Below are 13811 nucleotides of genomic sequence, written 5' to 3' on the forward strand. Positions count from 1 at the left end.
AAAGAGTGTTATAAATGTAAGATTTTATATTCTTCAAAGTAGCCACCCTTCGCCTTTATTACAGCTTTGCACACTCTTGGCGTTCTCTCAACCAGCTTCATGAGGTAATCAGCTGGAATGCATTTCAATTAACAGGTGTGACATGTTAAACGTTAATTAGTGGATTGTTTTTCGTTCTTAATGTATTTCAGCCAATCAGCTGTGTTGTGACAATGTAGGGGTGTTATACAGAAGATAGCCTTATATGGTAAAAGACCAAGTCCATATTATGGCAAGAACAGTTCAAATAAGCAAAGAGAAATGACAGTCCATCCTTACATGAAGGTCAGTCAATCCAGAAAATGTAAAGGACTTTGAAAGTTTCTTCAAGAGCAGTCGCAAAAACCATCAAGCGATATGATGAAACTGGCTCTCATGAGGACCGCCACCGGAAAGGAAGACCCAGAGTTACCTCTGCTGCAGAGGATAAGTTCATTAGAGTTACCAGCCTCAGAAATTGCAGCCCCCAAAAAATGCTTCACAGAGTAACAGACACATCTCAACATCAACTGTTCAGAGGAGACTACGTGAATCAGGCCTCCATTGTCGAATTGCTGAAAAGAAACCACCACTAAAGTACACCAATAAGAAGAAGTGACTTGTTTGGGACAAGAAACTCAAACAATGGACATTAGACCAGTGGAAATCTGTCCTTTGGTCTGATGAATCCAATTTGAGATTTTTGGTTCCAAACACCATGTCTTTGTGAGATGCAGAGTAGGTGAACGGATGACCTCTGCATGTGTGGTTCCCACCGTAAAGCATGGAGGAGGAGGTGTGATGGTGTGGGGGTGCTTTGCTCTTGACACGGTCTGTGATTTATTTAGATTTCAAGGCACACTTAATCAGCATGGCTACCACAGCATTCTGTAGTGATACGCCATCCCATCTGGTTTGCGCTTAGTGGGACTATAATTTGTTTTTCAACAGAAAAATTACCCACATCACACCTCTGGGCTGTGTAAGGGCTATTTGACCAAGAAGGAGAGTGATGGAGTGCAGCATCAGATGACCTGGCCTCCACAATCACCTGACCTCAACCCAATTGAGATGGTTTGGGATGAGTTGGACCACAGAGTGAAGAAAAACCAACAGGTGCTCAGCATATGTGGGAACTACTTCAAGACTGTTGGAAAAGCATTCCAGGTGAAACTGGTTGAGGGAATGCCAAGAGTGTGCAAAGCTGTCATCAAGGCAAATGGTGGCTACTTTTTTTAAATATAAAATATATTTAGATTTGTTTAACACTTTCTTGGTTACTAAATGATTACATTTGTGTTATTTCATAGTTTTGATGTCTTCACTATTCTTCTACAATGTAGAAAATATTAAAAATAAAGAAAAACCCTTGAATGAGTAGGTGTGTCAAGCTTTTGACTGGTCCTGTATTTAGTATAGTTTTATCTAAAAATCTTTTATCATTTTTATTCTTATGAAATTCACTGAGGAGGATGGTCCTCCCCTTCCTCCGCTGAGGAACCTCCACCGGTGTAGGCATAGCTGGGTCTGTAGGTAGCTGAGTTCTGTCCTCCAAAACTGTGTCTCAAATACTTTACAGAGTACTTATTTCTAAGAAGTAAGTTTCGAGGTGCTACATTTAAGTCTGTTAGAAAGTATTTGTGGCTTGTGCAAGCAGAACAAGGACATCTGTCCATTCTGTTCAGGAACAAGTGGATGTAATGAGTGAGCATCCTACATGCTTCATTGAGTGTTTGCATATGTTTAAGTGTTACCTTGCTAGTGTGTAAGAGGAAGAAAACTGAGTCTGAGTACAGGGATATTCAGAGGAACAAGATTAACTGGATTACTGTACCGGAATGTAGATACTACAGTAAGAAAAAGAGGAGTGAGCCAAATTGACATATCACAGACACTGAAAAGCTACTGTACAGTTTAAGTTGAGTGGAAAATATCTGACAAAATATCACTCCCCACTACGTTGACCCATATTTGAGTAAATCTATTTTTTTTTTTAAATCCCTAATTTAATCATGATACAATTCTGCTGGGGTGGATGGAGAGGATTTGAGGAATCAGTCGGTGGGATAATAAAATAAAAATAGGATCCAGTGCGCGTCGAAGTCCCAGCAGGAAGCTCTCTAGCTATCCTACGCTGTTTACTGCTGACCAAAATGTAGGATTAGATGAGGAGGGATTAGTCAATCATGTCAACATTCACATTTCAACATTATTTTATAGGCATACCAAAAATGAGAGCTGGATTGAAGCTTAGAGCTCCTGTTCTATAGCTCTATGTCTTACCTACAGTATGACATAACTGTTGTTTTTATCTTTATCTTACCATTAGCAACACACCACATTAATATCAATAAGCCAGAAACGGGTAAATACAGTACACAGTGACGTGGTCTCATTGAAAATGTATTAAGCTACACCGGGGACCTACATCAGAGCATAGGGGAGGTTTCATAGACAGGCTACAGTAGGCACTGGCATGTACAGGATAAGAGGATATGTTCAGAGTCCAAACAGGATTTGTGTCAAGCTAATGCTAATTCCATGCGAATGCTAAAGAGGAGTTTTTGGGACACGTTTGGAAGCTGGGCTTTGGCAGAGTTGTCCTTGTGTAAGGTTCGATGACATACATTAGAGCAGCAGCCACTGGTTTGACGTGATGAAATCCTGCTGTAATCATCTCCTTGGCACAGGGCAGATGGTGCATATTAGTTAATGGGTGTATGGTGTCTGTATGTGCAGCCTACTTCGCCTCTTGGCTAAACATTACCAGTGCTCTATGGTTGGTTGGTTCTTTGAGGTAGATAGAGCTTTGAGACTGCCTGATTGGCAAACAATATCAAGTGAATTATGTGATATAAAATAATCAGAATAAGTCATCGTGGTATGCTTTTTATTTTCTTCAAGAATAGATACTTCATACGCTTGTTGGACCTCAAGCATACCGCTTCCTCACCAGGCAGCGCACTCTTGAGAAAAGAAAAGATAGCGAGAATTCTCTTTTTCCCCTGGATATTGAAACAGCTCAATTTGATTACGCCCCCTTAAGTAACGACTGCCCACCAGTGGCCCTCTTTTTGTCAAGAGGTACAGGCAGCCAATCAAATGACATTTAGATGGCAGAGGACTTCAAAGTAGCTGGTAGAGCCTTTGATCTCGTCTCGTAGGAATCAGCGTGACAGTCACCAGAATCCTTAGCACAAGCCCAGCATGAATTCCGAATGCACAGCTGTCATTTTTTTTATACCAACACTTCAGTGTGCCAACAGTGTTGTGGATGGTATTTCTATAGTGATTGGGGAGTAATGGAACTACGTGTTGAGAGGCGGTGAAATGAATTTTGTGTCACAAATAGAAATTGGATAAGTCGTACCGTAATGAATGGTTTTCGGTTGACTTACACCCACATGAAAAAATACTATGGTATAAAAAGTATAGTATTCACTGCAGTGTTTTTTTGTCGACTTTACTGTAGTATTCACTGTAGTGTTTTGCAGACATGACTGTAGTATACTGTAGTATTAACAGCTTACTATAGTTTAAATTCTGTAGTAAAGAAACAGTGTAAGGGATAATCAACAAGGGCCTATGTGTTCAATGGAAAAGAATAAACAATGTCGAAGGTGTGTCCCACGATGCGTTCGCTTATTTATTATTATTTATTTATATATGATCTATTTTATCACTTTTTATTCAGGGCTGAAAGTAATACAGAAGATCATTCATAACACTTTTTGGTGTTTTTGTAAGCGATGTCTCTTTACATTTATCAAATGGACACTGTATGAGTGCAGGAATTATTTGACAGTGGAATAGGTTAATAGTTGGAATAGTAAGTGAAGTCTGGACACTGACTGTAGGCCTCACATGTAGCCTATTATAATTAACTCCTCCTGAAGTTAATGTTCCTCACAGAAAATTAATGATGGACCAAATGTTAATTTTGTTTCAGGAACTGGAGTGGAGAAATATGATTTATTTGTTTCAGCATCTTGAGAGAATGTGAATACGTGCTTAGGGACTTGGTGTTTAGCCTAACGTGCAATTTCTTTCAGCGACATAAAAGCTGACAGTATATCATTTTCATCCACTTAAAATATGCATCCAAGACGAACTGAAATACTATCAGAAACATGTTGAATCATTTTCATGGCTTTGCATTTCCTTAAATCCGGTCAAATGTCATTTGGAAATCTCTCTGGTCCCTAAACGTCCTTGCTCCATGAGAGATGCAGAAATGAAAGAGAAAACTCGACCAATGCCAACTAACTTGTTGATGATGCATTGATCATTCAATTGATTTATGACATTACTCTGGTGAGCAAGACTTTATTTAGTATTCTAGACAAGCATCAAGTAATGACAGAAGAGAAGCTGCATGTATCTAATTATAGACAAGTTGACTAACAAACAGCCCAATCGAATGTCGGAAATTATACTGAGCAAAAATATAAACGTACCATGCAATAATTTCTAAGATTTTACTGAGTTACAGTTCATATAAGGAAATCAGTCAATTGAAATAAATGTATTAGGCCTTAATCTATTGATTTCACATGACTGGGCAGGGGTGCAGCCATGTGTGGGGCCTTAGAGGGTGTAGGCCCGCCCACTTGGCAGCCAGGCCAACCCAGTGGGGAGCCAGGCCCAGCCAATCAGAATGAGTTTTTCTCCACAAAATGGATTTATTACAGACAGAAATAAATCTAGGTACCGCTAAGCTTTTTTGTACATATGGAACATTTTGGGGATTTTTTATTTCAGCTCATGAAACATGGTGTATATTCAGAAAAATACCAAAATGAGTCTTGAAAACAATTATTTTCACGCACCCCATGTCCTTCTGCTTCCCTGAGTAACGTGTGCAGGTTATGAGCCTCATGATGTAGCCTAATTGTTTGACAGATCAGATGATAACATAATGACTGGTTGTGTTCATGCCACATTACAAATCTGTACTATTAGGCAGCGTTTCAGTTTCAAGACCACACATTGAGTGTCTTGGTCTTGTCTAGGTGTCAGTCGGTCTCGGACAATGAGGACTATTAATTTCTTCTTGAGACCAGCAGAGTAAAAAACGCATAATTATTAGCTTCCATTCAGTCAGTTCATAAAAGTGCTTCGCCAGGCCAAATATATACGGTACACTCCTTTCTTGAAACATTAATATCTTATCGCCGATTGAAACCTGGGATAACATTACTTTCCTTTACCTTCATTGAATAATATATTCAAACCTTGTCCCAATTTCCTTGACTGTAAAACACAAAGGGCCAGTGGTGTCGTGGAGGCTATACACAGGTATATGCCCTATACCAGTGGGAATTGCCTATACTCACTTCTTAATCCCTACTGTTGTGTATAAAAGTAATGTAGTGGAGGTATACGATTTATTCATTAAGTAGAGACGTATTCATTATGTAGAACGACAGACAAATCACGCACAAAGTAGCCTACACAATCGCAAAACACGTGAAATATATCTACATGCGCAGCACACAGCCTAGATTCAGCAGAATATCATCTGCAGGCAGCAAGCGCGCTCAACTCGCAACTGGTTGTCGCATGGAGCAGCTCACAGAAGAATGATATCGGTAGCCGGTAGGATAGGAAAGACGTTTGACTTTATGATATCTATCAGTATATGCTAACTAAGGGAACAATGGGTATGCAAACCAGGTATTGAAAAAGTTTGGAGTTTAGTCTTGGTTAGTAGGCTATTTGTGATGTGCAATCCAGTCATCATGCGCTGTTTGCATGAACATTCTTAAATGCTTCTCCAAAAAACCTTCCCAATTAAATGTTGACTGGTTGATTTGTATCAATGGGGAGGGCACTTGTTTTACTCAATTGAATTAAATGTAAATTAAAGTGTTCGATATGCAATGCAATCTCCTCGTAAGGAACAGTATCGAGTGTCCTGGAGAGAAGGCAAACGTTTCTAGCTATGTCAGGCAAAATCGTCCATCATCAGCACGTTATGGATGTAACCAAATTAATGTCAAAAGAAAACAGCTTAAACAAATGCAATTGCAGTTACTAATCTATTATTCTGGCTGCATAGGTTGTTACTGTGTTAGCCATAGCTCGTTGGCTAGCTAACGAGCAAGAGATAAGAACATTGCCAGAGCATGGCAACAGAACATATAGAACGAACAACTGGGTTGCGTTATCTTGCTGCAGGTGTACACGTGCAATCAAGGAATAAGCTAGCCTGCATAGTGATCGAACTAACGACTGGGTCGTGTCTCTAGATATAGAACTAATTGTACAAACGACTGGATCGCATCTCTAGCAATCAAAAGTATGAATTTCGCTTATAAACTTTAAATATCAATGACAGTTTTTAATTTCTACCGGTAAATGTGTGCATTAGTATTGTTTTCATTGGAAGCTGTGGTATAAACGGCTCAGTTCTGTACATTACCTTGAAAAATGAACTCTGCAAAGGGACTATGAATGTTCATTTCTCTACCATAAGCCGCCTCCAACGTCATTTTAGAGAATTTGGCAGTACGTCCAACCGACCTCACAACTGCAGACCATGTGTATGGCGTTGTGTGGGCCAGCGGTTTGCTGATGTCAACGTTGTGAACAGAGTGCACCATTGTGGCGGTGGGGTTATTTTATTTAGATTTTTCTTATGTGGCCAGAACTTAAAAGCGCGAGCCACTAGGCTTAACATGCATTGATTGAAACAAAATACAAGTGTAGCTTCTTAACTTCCTCTACGCTATTAAACAATAACTACTATGCCTACATCATTCAAGAAGAATAATTTCTAACATGCATATTCCCATGAAACTGATTGGGATCAAATGGTTGGCATGCAGATGCAGTATGGATGTTATCATTCACAATTTACAGTGATGGTGGCCTAGAATTTATAATACAGTAGACCTAATTTGGTGTTTTAAGATTTAAAAAATATAAAAATGTATTTGAGTCACTATATGATGGCATAGGCAATCATTCCATTTGGATGGTGCATTGCAGGCTATGTATATATTTTTTTTACATAGCATACAATAGGCTACATTTCGGCACCAACTGTAATTGAGAAATTATTATATAAATATATTTTAAAGCTCTCAGGTGCCCCAACAAATAGTCTTGTTTGAGAAACAACACAATTTGTCTGGTTTGAGAACACTTGTTTGAGAAACAACACAATTTGTCTGGTTTGAGAACACTTGTTTGAGAAACAACACAATTTGTCTGGCTTGAGAAACAGATGCCTCACAAATCCTCAACTGGCAGATTAATTACATAGTACCCGCAAAACACCAGTCTCAACGTCAACAGTGAAGAGGCGACCCCGGGATGCTGGCCTTCTAGGCAGAGTTGCAAAGAAAAAGCCATATCTCAGACTGGCCAATAAAAATTTAATATTAAGATGGGCAAAAGAACAGACACTGGACAGAGATATGGCTTGTTCAATGCAACTCTGACTAGAAGGCCAGCATCCCGGAGTCGTCTCTTCACTGTTGACATTGAGACTGGTGTTTTGTGGATACTATTTAATGAAGCTGCCAGTTGAGGACTTGTGAGGCGTCTGTTTTTTCAAACTAGACACTCTCATGTACTTGTCCTCTTGCTCAGTTATGCACCAGGCCTCCCACACGTCTTTCTATTCTGTGTTCGGTGAAAGGAGTGGTACACAGCGTTGTACGAGATCTTCAGTTTCTTGGCAATTTCTCGCATGGAATAGCCTTCATTTCTCAGAACAAGAATAGAAAGACGAGTTTCCGAAGAAAGGTCTTTGTTTCTGGCCATTTTCAGCCTGTAATTGAACCCACAAATGCTGATGCTCCAGACACTCAATTAGTCTTATGGCCAGTTTATTGCTTCTTTACTCAGAAGAGTTTTCAGCTGTACTAACATAATTGCAAAAGGGTTTTCTAATGATCACCTAGCCTTTTAAAATGATAAACTTGGATTAGCTAACACAACGTACCATTGGAACATAGGAGTGATGTTTGCTGATAATGGGCCTCTGTACGCCTATGTAGATATTCCGTTTAAAAAATCAGATGTTCCAGCTACAATAGACATTTACAACATTAACAATGTTTACACTGTATTTCTGATCAATTTGATGTTATTTTAATGGACAAAAAAAGTTGCTTTTCTTTCAAAAACAGGGCCATTTCTAAGTGACCCCAAACTTTCGAATGGTAGTGTTTGTGAAGAGAACCTTTATCGTTCCAAGTAACTCATTGGCTGACGGTGGGACATGACTGCCCACTGGGAGCAGACGTCAATTCAATGTCTGTGACAGACATCAACCACAAATCGGGTATGTGCTTTTACACCGGGTTTTGATCCGATTTCCTATGATTTGGAAAAATGTGCCCAGGAGCCGATCGGAAGCACTGAGAATGGACTTAAAACGTGTAGTGTCCGCCTGTCTTTACACTAATCATCATAACTATGGATTACCTAGTCCTCAGAGCCTGTTGCGTTTCATTAAACTCAGACTTATTATCTAATTAGCAATTTCTTAATAGATGTTGCACAGGTTAATTGTGATAAACGAGGCCCTTCCAATGGAACCGTAGGGAGGCTAAAACCATCGCCATCAGTCTTCTTTTTCTGTTCAAACTTTAAACCTCCTCCTCTGTATTTACATCATCTTCACCAGAGGTAAGTGTATGTCAAGGACATGACTTCTAGACAATTGTTTTTGTACACACATAGAAAATGTGGAAAACACAATATGAGAGGAAGTGTTGCTGCTTTAAAAAAAGTTCTGCAGCATGTTCAATGGACAAGCCTTGTTTGAACATTTCTTCAGCCTCTGTTATTCTTGGGCTTTCCATTAGGTGAGGTATGGGGTGAAGTGAGGTATCTCTTAATTAGTGGATGAGAAAGGATGATGTGAGAGTTAGGGGGTAGCCTAATAGAAGGTGCCCATGGGAAGATCGTCACCACTCAGAGTGCAGATGAACAGAAGTAGGAAACCTTAAGTGTTGTTTAGGTTGCCTGAGGTAGTGTAGGAAAGCAACGGAGCCAAACTAAACCTTTTCCTTGTTCTGTCTTTCTCTATATCCTCCCCATATCTAGGATCTCTACCTCTTTATGCTCTCTCTCTCACTACTTTTAAAATAACCACTTTTATCCTCCTCTTTTAAGTGGAGTTACCTCCACTTTTTTATAATTGCATGCTAGAACTTTTCTCTTCCGACATTCAAATCTCTGACTTTTACCTAAGACTCTGCTGAGCCCAGTGGAGATGGTTTCTGAACAGCATGAATGAATGACAATAAGAACTATTTCCTCAGTCTGATAAGCATCTTAAAATCCAATTTGGCTTGTGGCCTCAAAGACTTTATCAAATCAATTCAAATTGAATTTGCCACATGCGCCAAATACAACAGGTAGACCTTACAGTGAAATGCTTATTTACAAGCCCTTAACCAACAATGCTGTTCAAGAAATAGAGTTAAGAAAATATTTTCTTAAGAAAAATAATAAGTAACAATAAAATTACAATAACGAGGCTATATACATGGGGTACAGGTTAGTCAAGGTAAATTGTAAAGTGACTATGCATAGATAATAAACAGCGAGTAGCAGCAGTGTAAAAATAAAGGGGGGAGGAGGGGTCAATGTAAATAGTCCGGGTTGCCATTTGATGAATTGTTCAGCAGTCTTATGGCTTGAGGGTAGAAGCTGTTAAGGAGCCTTTTGGTCTTAGACTTGGCACTCCGGTACCGCTTGCCGTGCCGGAGCAGAAAGAACAGTTTATGACTTGGGTGAGTCACAGTTTATGACTTGGGAGTCTTTGACAATTCTTTGGGCCCTTTCTCTGACACCACCTAGTATATATGTCCTGGATGTCAGGCCCCAGTGATGTACTGGGACGTACGCACTACCCTCTGTAGCGCCTTACGGTCAGATGCCGAGCAGTTGCCATACCAGGCGGTGATGAAATCGGTCAGGATGCTCTCAATGGTGCAGCTGAAGGACTTTTTGAGGATCTGGGGTCCCATGCCGAATCTTTTCAGTCTCCTGAGGGGGAAAATGTGTTGTCGTGCCTTCTTCAAAACTATCTGGGTGTGTTTGGACCATGATAGTTCGTTGGTGAGGTGGACACCAAGGAACTTGAAACTCTCGACCCGCTCCACTTCAGCCCTGTCGATGTTAACGGGGGCCTGTTCGGCCCTCCTTTTCCTATATTTCACGATCAGCTCCTTTGTCTTGCTCACACTGAGGGAGAGGATGTTGTCCTGGCACCACACTGCCAAGTCTCTGACCTCCTCCCTATTGACTGTCTCGTTGTTGTCGGTGATCAGGCCTACCACTTTTGTGTCGTCAGCAAACTTAATGATGGTGTTGGAGTCGTGCTTTGCCACACAGTCGTGGGTGAACAGGGAGGGGAATAAGCACCCAACCTTGAGGGGCCCAGTGTTGAGGATCAGCATGGCAGATGTGATGTTGCCTACCCTTACCACCTGAGGGCGGCCTGTCAGGAATTCCAGGGTGCTTAGCTTAGTGAGGAGCTTTGTGGGCACTATGGTGTTGAACGCTGAGCTGTAGTCAATGAACAGCATTCTCACATAGGTGTTCCTTTTGTCCAGGTGGGAAAGGGCAGTGTGGAGTGTGATTGCATCATCTGTGGATCTGTTGGGGCGGTATGCAAATTGGATTGGGTCTCGGGTTTCCGGCATGATGGTGTTGATGTGAGCCATAACCAGCCTTTCAAGCACTTCATGGCTACCGACATGAGTGCTATGGGGCGGTAATCATTTAGGCAGGTTACCTTCGTTTTCTTGGGCACAGGGACTATGGGGGTCTGTTTGAAACATGTACGTATTACAGACTCCTCTCAGGTCAGGGAGAGGTTAAAAATGTCAGTGAAGACACTTGCCAGTTGTTCCGCACATGCTTTGAGTACACCTCCTGGTAATCTGCCTGGCCCCGCGGCTTTGTGAATATTGACCTGGTCTTGCTCACATCTGCTACGGAGAGTGTGATCACACAGTCGTCCTGAATAGCTGGTGCTCTCATGCATGTTTCAGTGTTGCTTGCCTTAAAGCGAGCATGAAAAGGCATTTAGCTTGTCTGGTAGGCTTGCGTCACTTGGCAGCTCGCAGCTGGATTTCCCTTCGTCGTTCTTAATATTTTTCAAGCCCTGCCACAGTGTCAAATCTGGTGTATTAGATTCAATCTAAGTCCTGTAGTGACGCTTTGCCTGTTTGATGGTTCGTTTGAGTAGGGGGATTTTCTTATGAGTGTCCGGATTAGTGTCCTGCTCCTTGAAAGTGGCAGCTATAGCCTTTAGCTCGGTGCGGATGTTGACTGTAATCCATGGCTTCTGGCATACAGTCACTGTGGGGACGACATCGTCGATGCACTTATTGATGAAGCCAGTCTGTGCTAGCAAAACAGTCCTGTAGCGTAGGATCCGCATCATCTGACCACTTCCGTATTGAGCAAGTCACTGGCACTCCCTGCTATAGTTTTTTCTTGTAAGCAGGAATCAGGAGGATAGAATTATGGTCAGATTTGCCAAATGGAGGGCAAGGGGGAGCTTTGTATGTGTCTCTGTGTGTGGAGTAAAGGGGGTCTAGAGTTTTTCCCCCTCTAGTTGCACATATGACATGCTGGTAGAAATGAGGTAAAACAGATTTAAGTTTGCCAATAGGCAACTTTAAGTCCCCAGCCAATAGGAGAGCCGCTTCCGGATAAGCATTTTTTTGTTTGTTTATGGCCTTATTCAGCTCGTTGAGTGCGGTCTTAGTGCCAGCATCAGTTTGTGGTGGTAAATAGACGGCTACGAATAATATAGATGAGAACTCTCTTGGTAGATTGTGTGGTCTACAGCTTATCATGAGAATTCTTTTACCTTAGGCCGTACCCAAAAAACAGCCGCGCATGTGCGCCATCGGGCGCAAATTGATTTTGTGGCCCCACACCAAGTGCAATCACGACATGCGGGTTGAAATATCAAAACAAACTCTGAACCGATTATATTAATTTGGGGACAGGTCAAAAAGCATCAAACATTTATGGCAATTTCTAGCTTGCAGTTGCTAGCTCATCTCTCCTTCCAGCCATTTTCTTCTTTGAACTTTTAAATGGCGTTTGGTCATCTAACTTCCATAGTTACCACGACGACGACCAAACTCAGTTCATCTTTCAATCACCCATGTGGGTATAACCAATGAGGAGATGGCACGTGCACATCTGCTTCTATAAAACAGGGCTCCGGGCAGCCGAGCGGAAATGGAGGAAAACTCGCCTCCCTGCGGACCTGACATCCTTTCACTCCCTCCTCTCTACATTTTCCTCTTCTCTCTCTGCTGCTAAAGCCACTTTCTACCACTCTAAATTCCAAGCATCTGCCTCTAACCCTAGGAAGCTCTTTGCAACCTTCTCCTCCCTCCTGAATCCTCCTCCCCCCCCCCCCTCCTCCCTCTCTGCAGATGACTTCGTCAACCATTTTGAAAAGAAGGTCGACGACATCCGATCCTCGTTTGCTAAGTCAAACGACACCGCTGGTTCTGCTCACACTGCCCGACCCTGTGCTCTGACCTCTTTCTCCCCTCTCTCTCCAGATGAAATCTCGCGTCTTGTGACGGCCGGCCGCCCAACAACCTGCCCGCTTGACCCTATCCCCTCCTGGGTGACTTTTACTTGAGTAAATTTCTATTAGGTTATCTTTACTTTCCCTCAAGTATGACAATTTAGTACTTTGTTCACCACTGGTCATGACACAGGTGCTGCATATGCTGGGGACAATAAAGGCCACTCTAAAATGTGCAGTTTTGTCCCGCAACACAATGCCACAGAGGTCTCAAGTCTTGAGGGAGCATGCAATTGGCTTGCTGATTGCAGGAATGTCCACCAGAGCTGTTGCCAGAGAATGTAATGTTCATTTCTCTACCATAAGCCGCCCAATGTCGAATTTGTTAGCACATCCAACTGGCCTCACAACCGCAGACCACATGTAACCACGCCAGCCCAGGACCTCCACATCTGGCTTCTTCACCTGTGGGATCGTCTGAGACCAGCCACTGGACAGCTAATGAAACTGAGGAGTATTTCTGTCTGTAACAAAGCCCTTTTGTGGGGAAAAAAACATTCTGATTGGCTGTGCCTGGCTCCCAAGTGGGTGGGCCTATTGCATCGCCCCTGCCCAGTCATGTGAAATCCATAGATTTTGCCCTAATGAATTTATTATTATTATTACCTTTACTGATTCCCTTATATGAACTGTAACTCATTGAAATGGTTGCATGTTGTGTTTACATTTTTGTACAGTACATGCTGTAAGTATTCACACCCCTGAGGCAATAATTTGTAGAAGCACCTTTGGAAGCGATTACAGCGATGAGTCTTTCTGGGTAAGTCTCATTTAACCATTATTCTTTGCTTTTCCACATTTTTGGCAGTAAACAATTATTCAAGTCCTGTCAAAATTGGTTGTTGATCATTGCTAGAATATTATTTTCAGACATCATAGATTTTCAAGTAGATTTAAGTCAAAACTGTAACTCGGCCACTCAGGAACATTCACTGTCTATTAGGTAAGCAACTCCAGTGTAGGTTATTGTCTTGTTGAAATGCAAATTCATCTCCAGTGTCTGGTGGAAAGCAGACTAAACCAGATTTTCCTCTAGGATTTTGTCTGTTAGCTCCATTCCGTAAAAGAAAAATGTATTCTGAAAAACTCCCCAGTCTCCTATCATAGCCATTAAACTCTGCAACCATTGGCCTCATTGTGAAATCCCTGAGCGGTCTGCTTCCTCTCCGGCAACTGAATTAGGAAGGACGCCTGTAGTGACTGG

At 41.7% G+C, this 13811-nt stretch overlaps 1 protein-coding gene across 2 annotated transcripts in view; it reads right to left on the minus strand.

The window, feature by feature from the left end:
* Positions 1–13811, minus strand: part of LOC115113208 (disintegrin and metalloproteinase domain-containing protein 12-like) — a 140447-nt gene that overhangs the window by 53224 nt on the left and 73412 nt on the right. The gene's annotated exons all lie outside the window — the stretch shown is intronic.

This window comes from Oncorhynchus nerka, linkage group LG28, assembly GCF_034236695.1.
Source record: "Oncorhynchus nerka isolate Pitt River linkage group LG28, Oner_Uvic_2.0, whole genome shotgun sequence".
NCBI lineage: Eukaryota > Metazoa > Chordata > Actinopteri > Salmoniformes > Salmonidae > Oncorhynchus > Oncorhynchus nerka.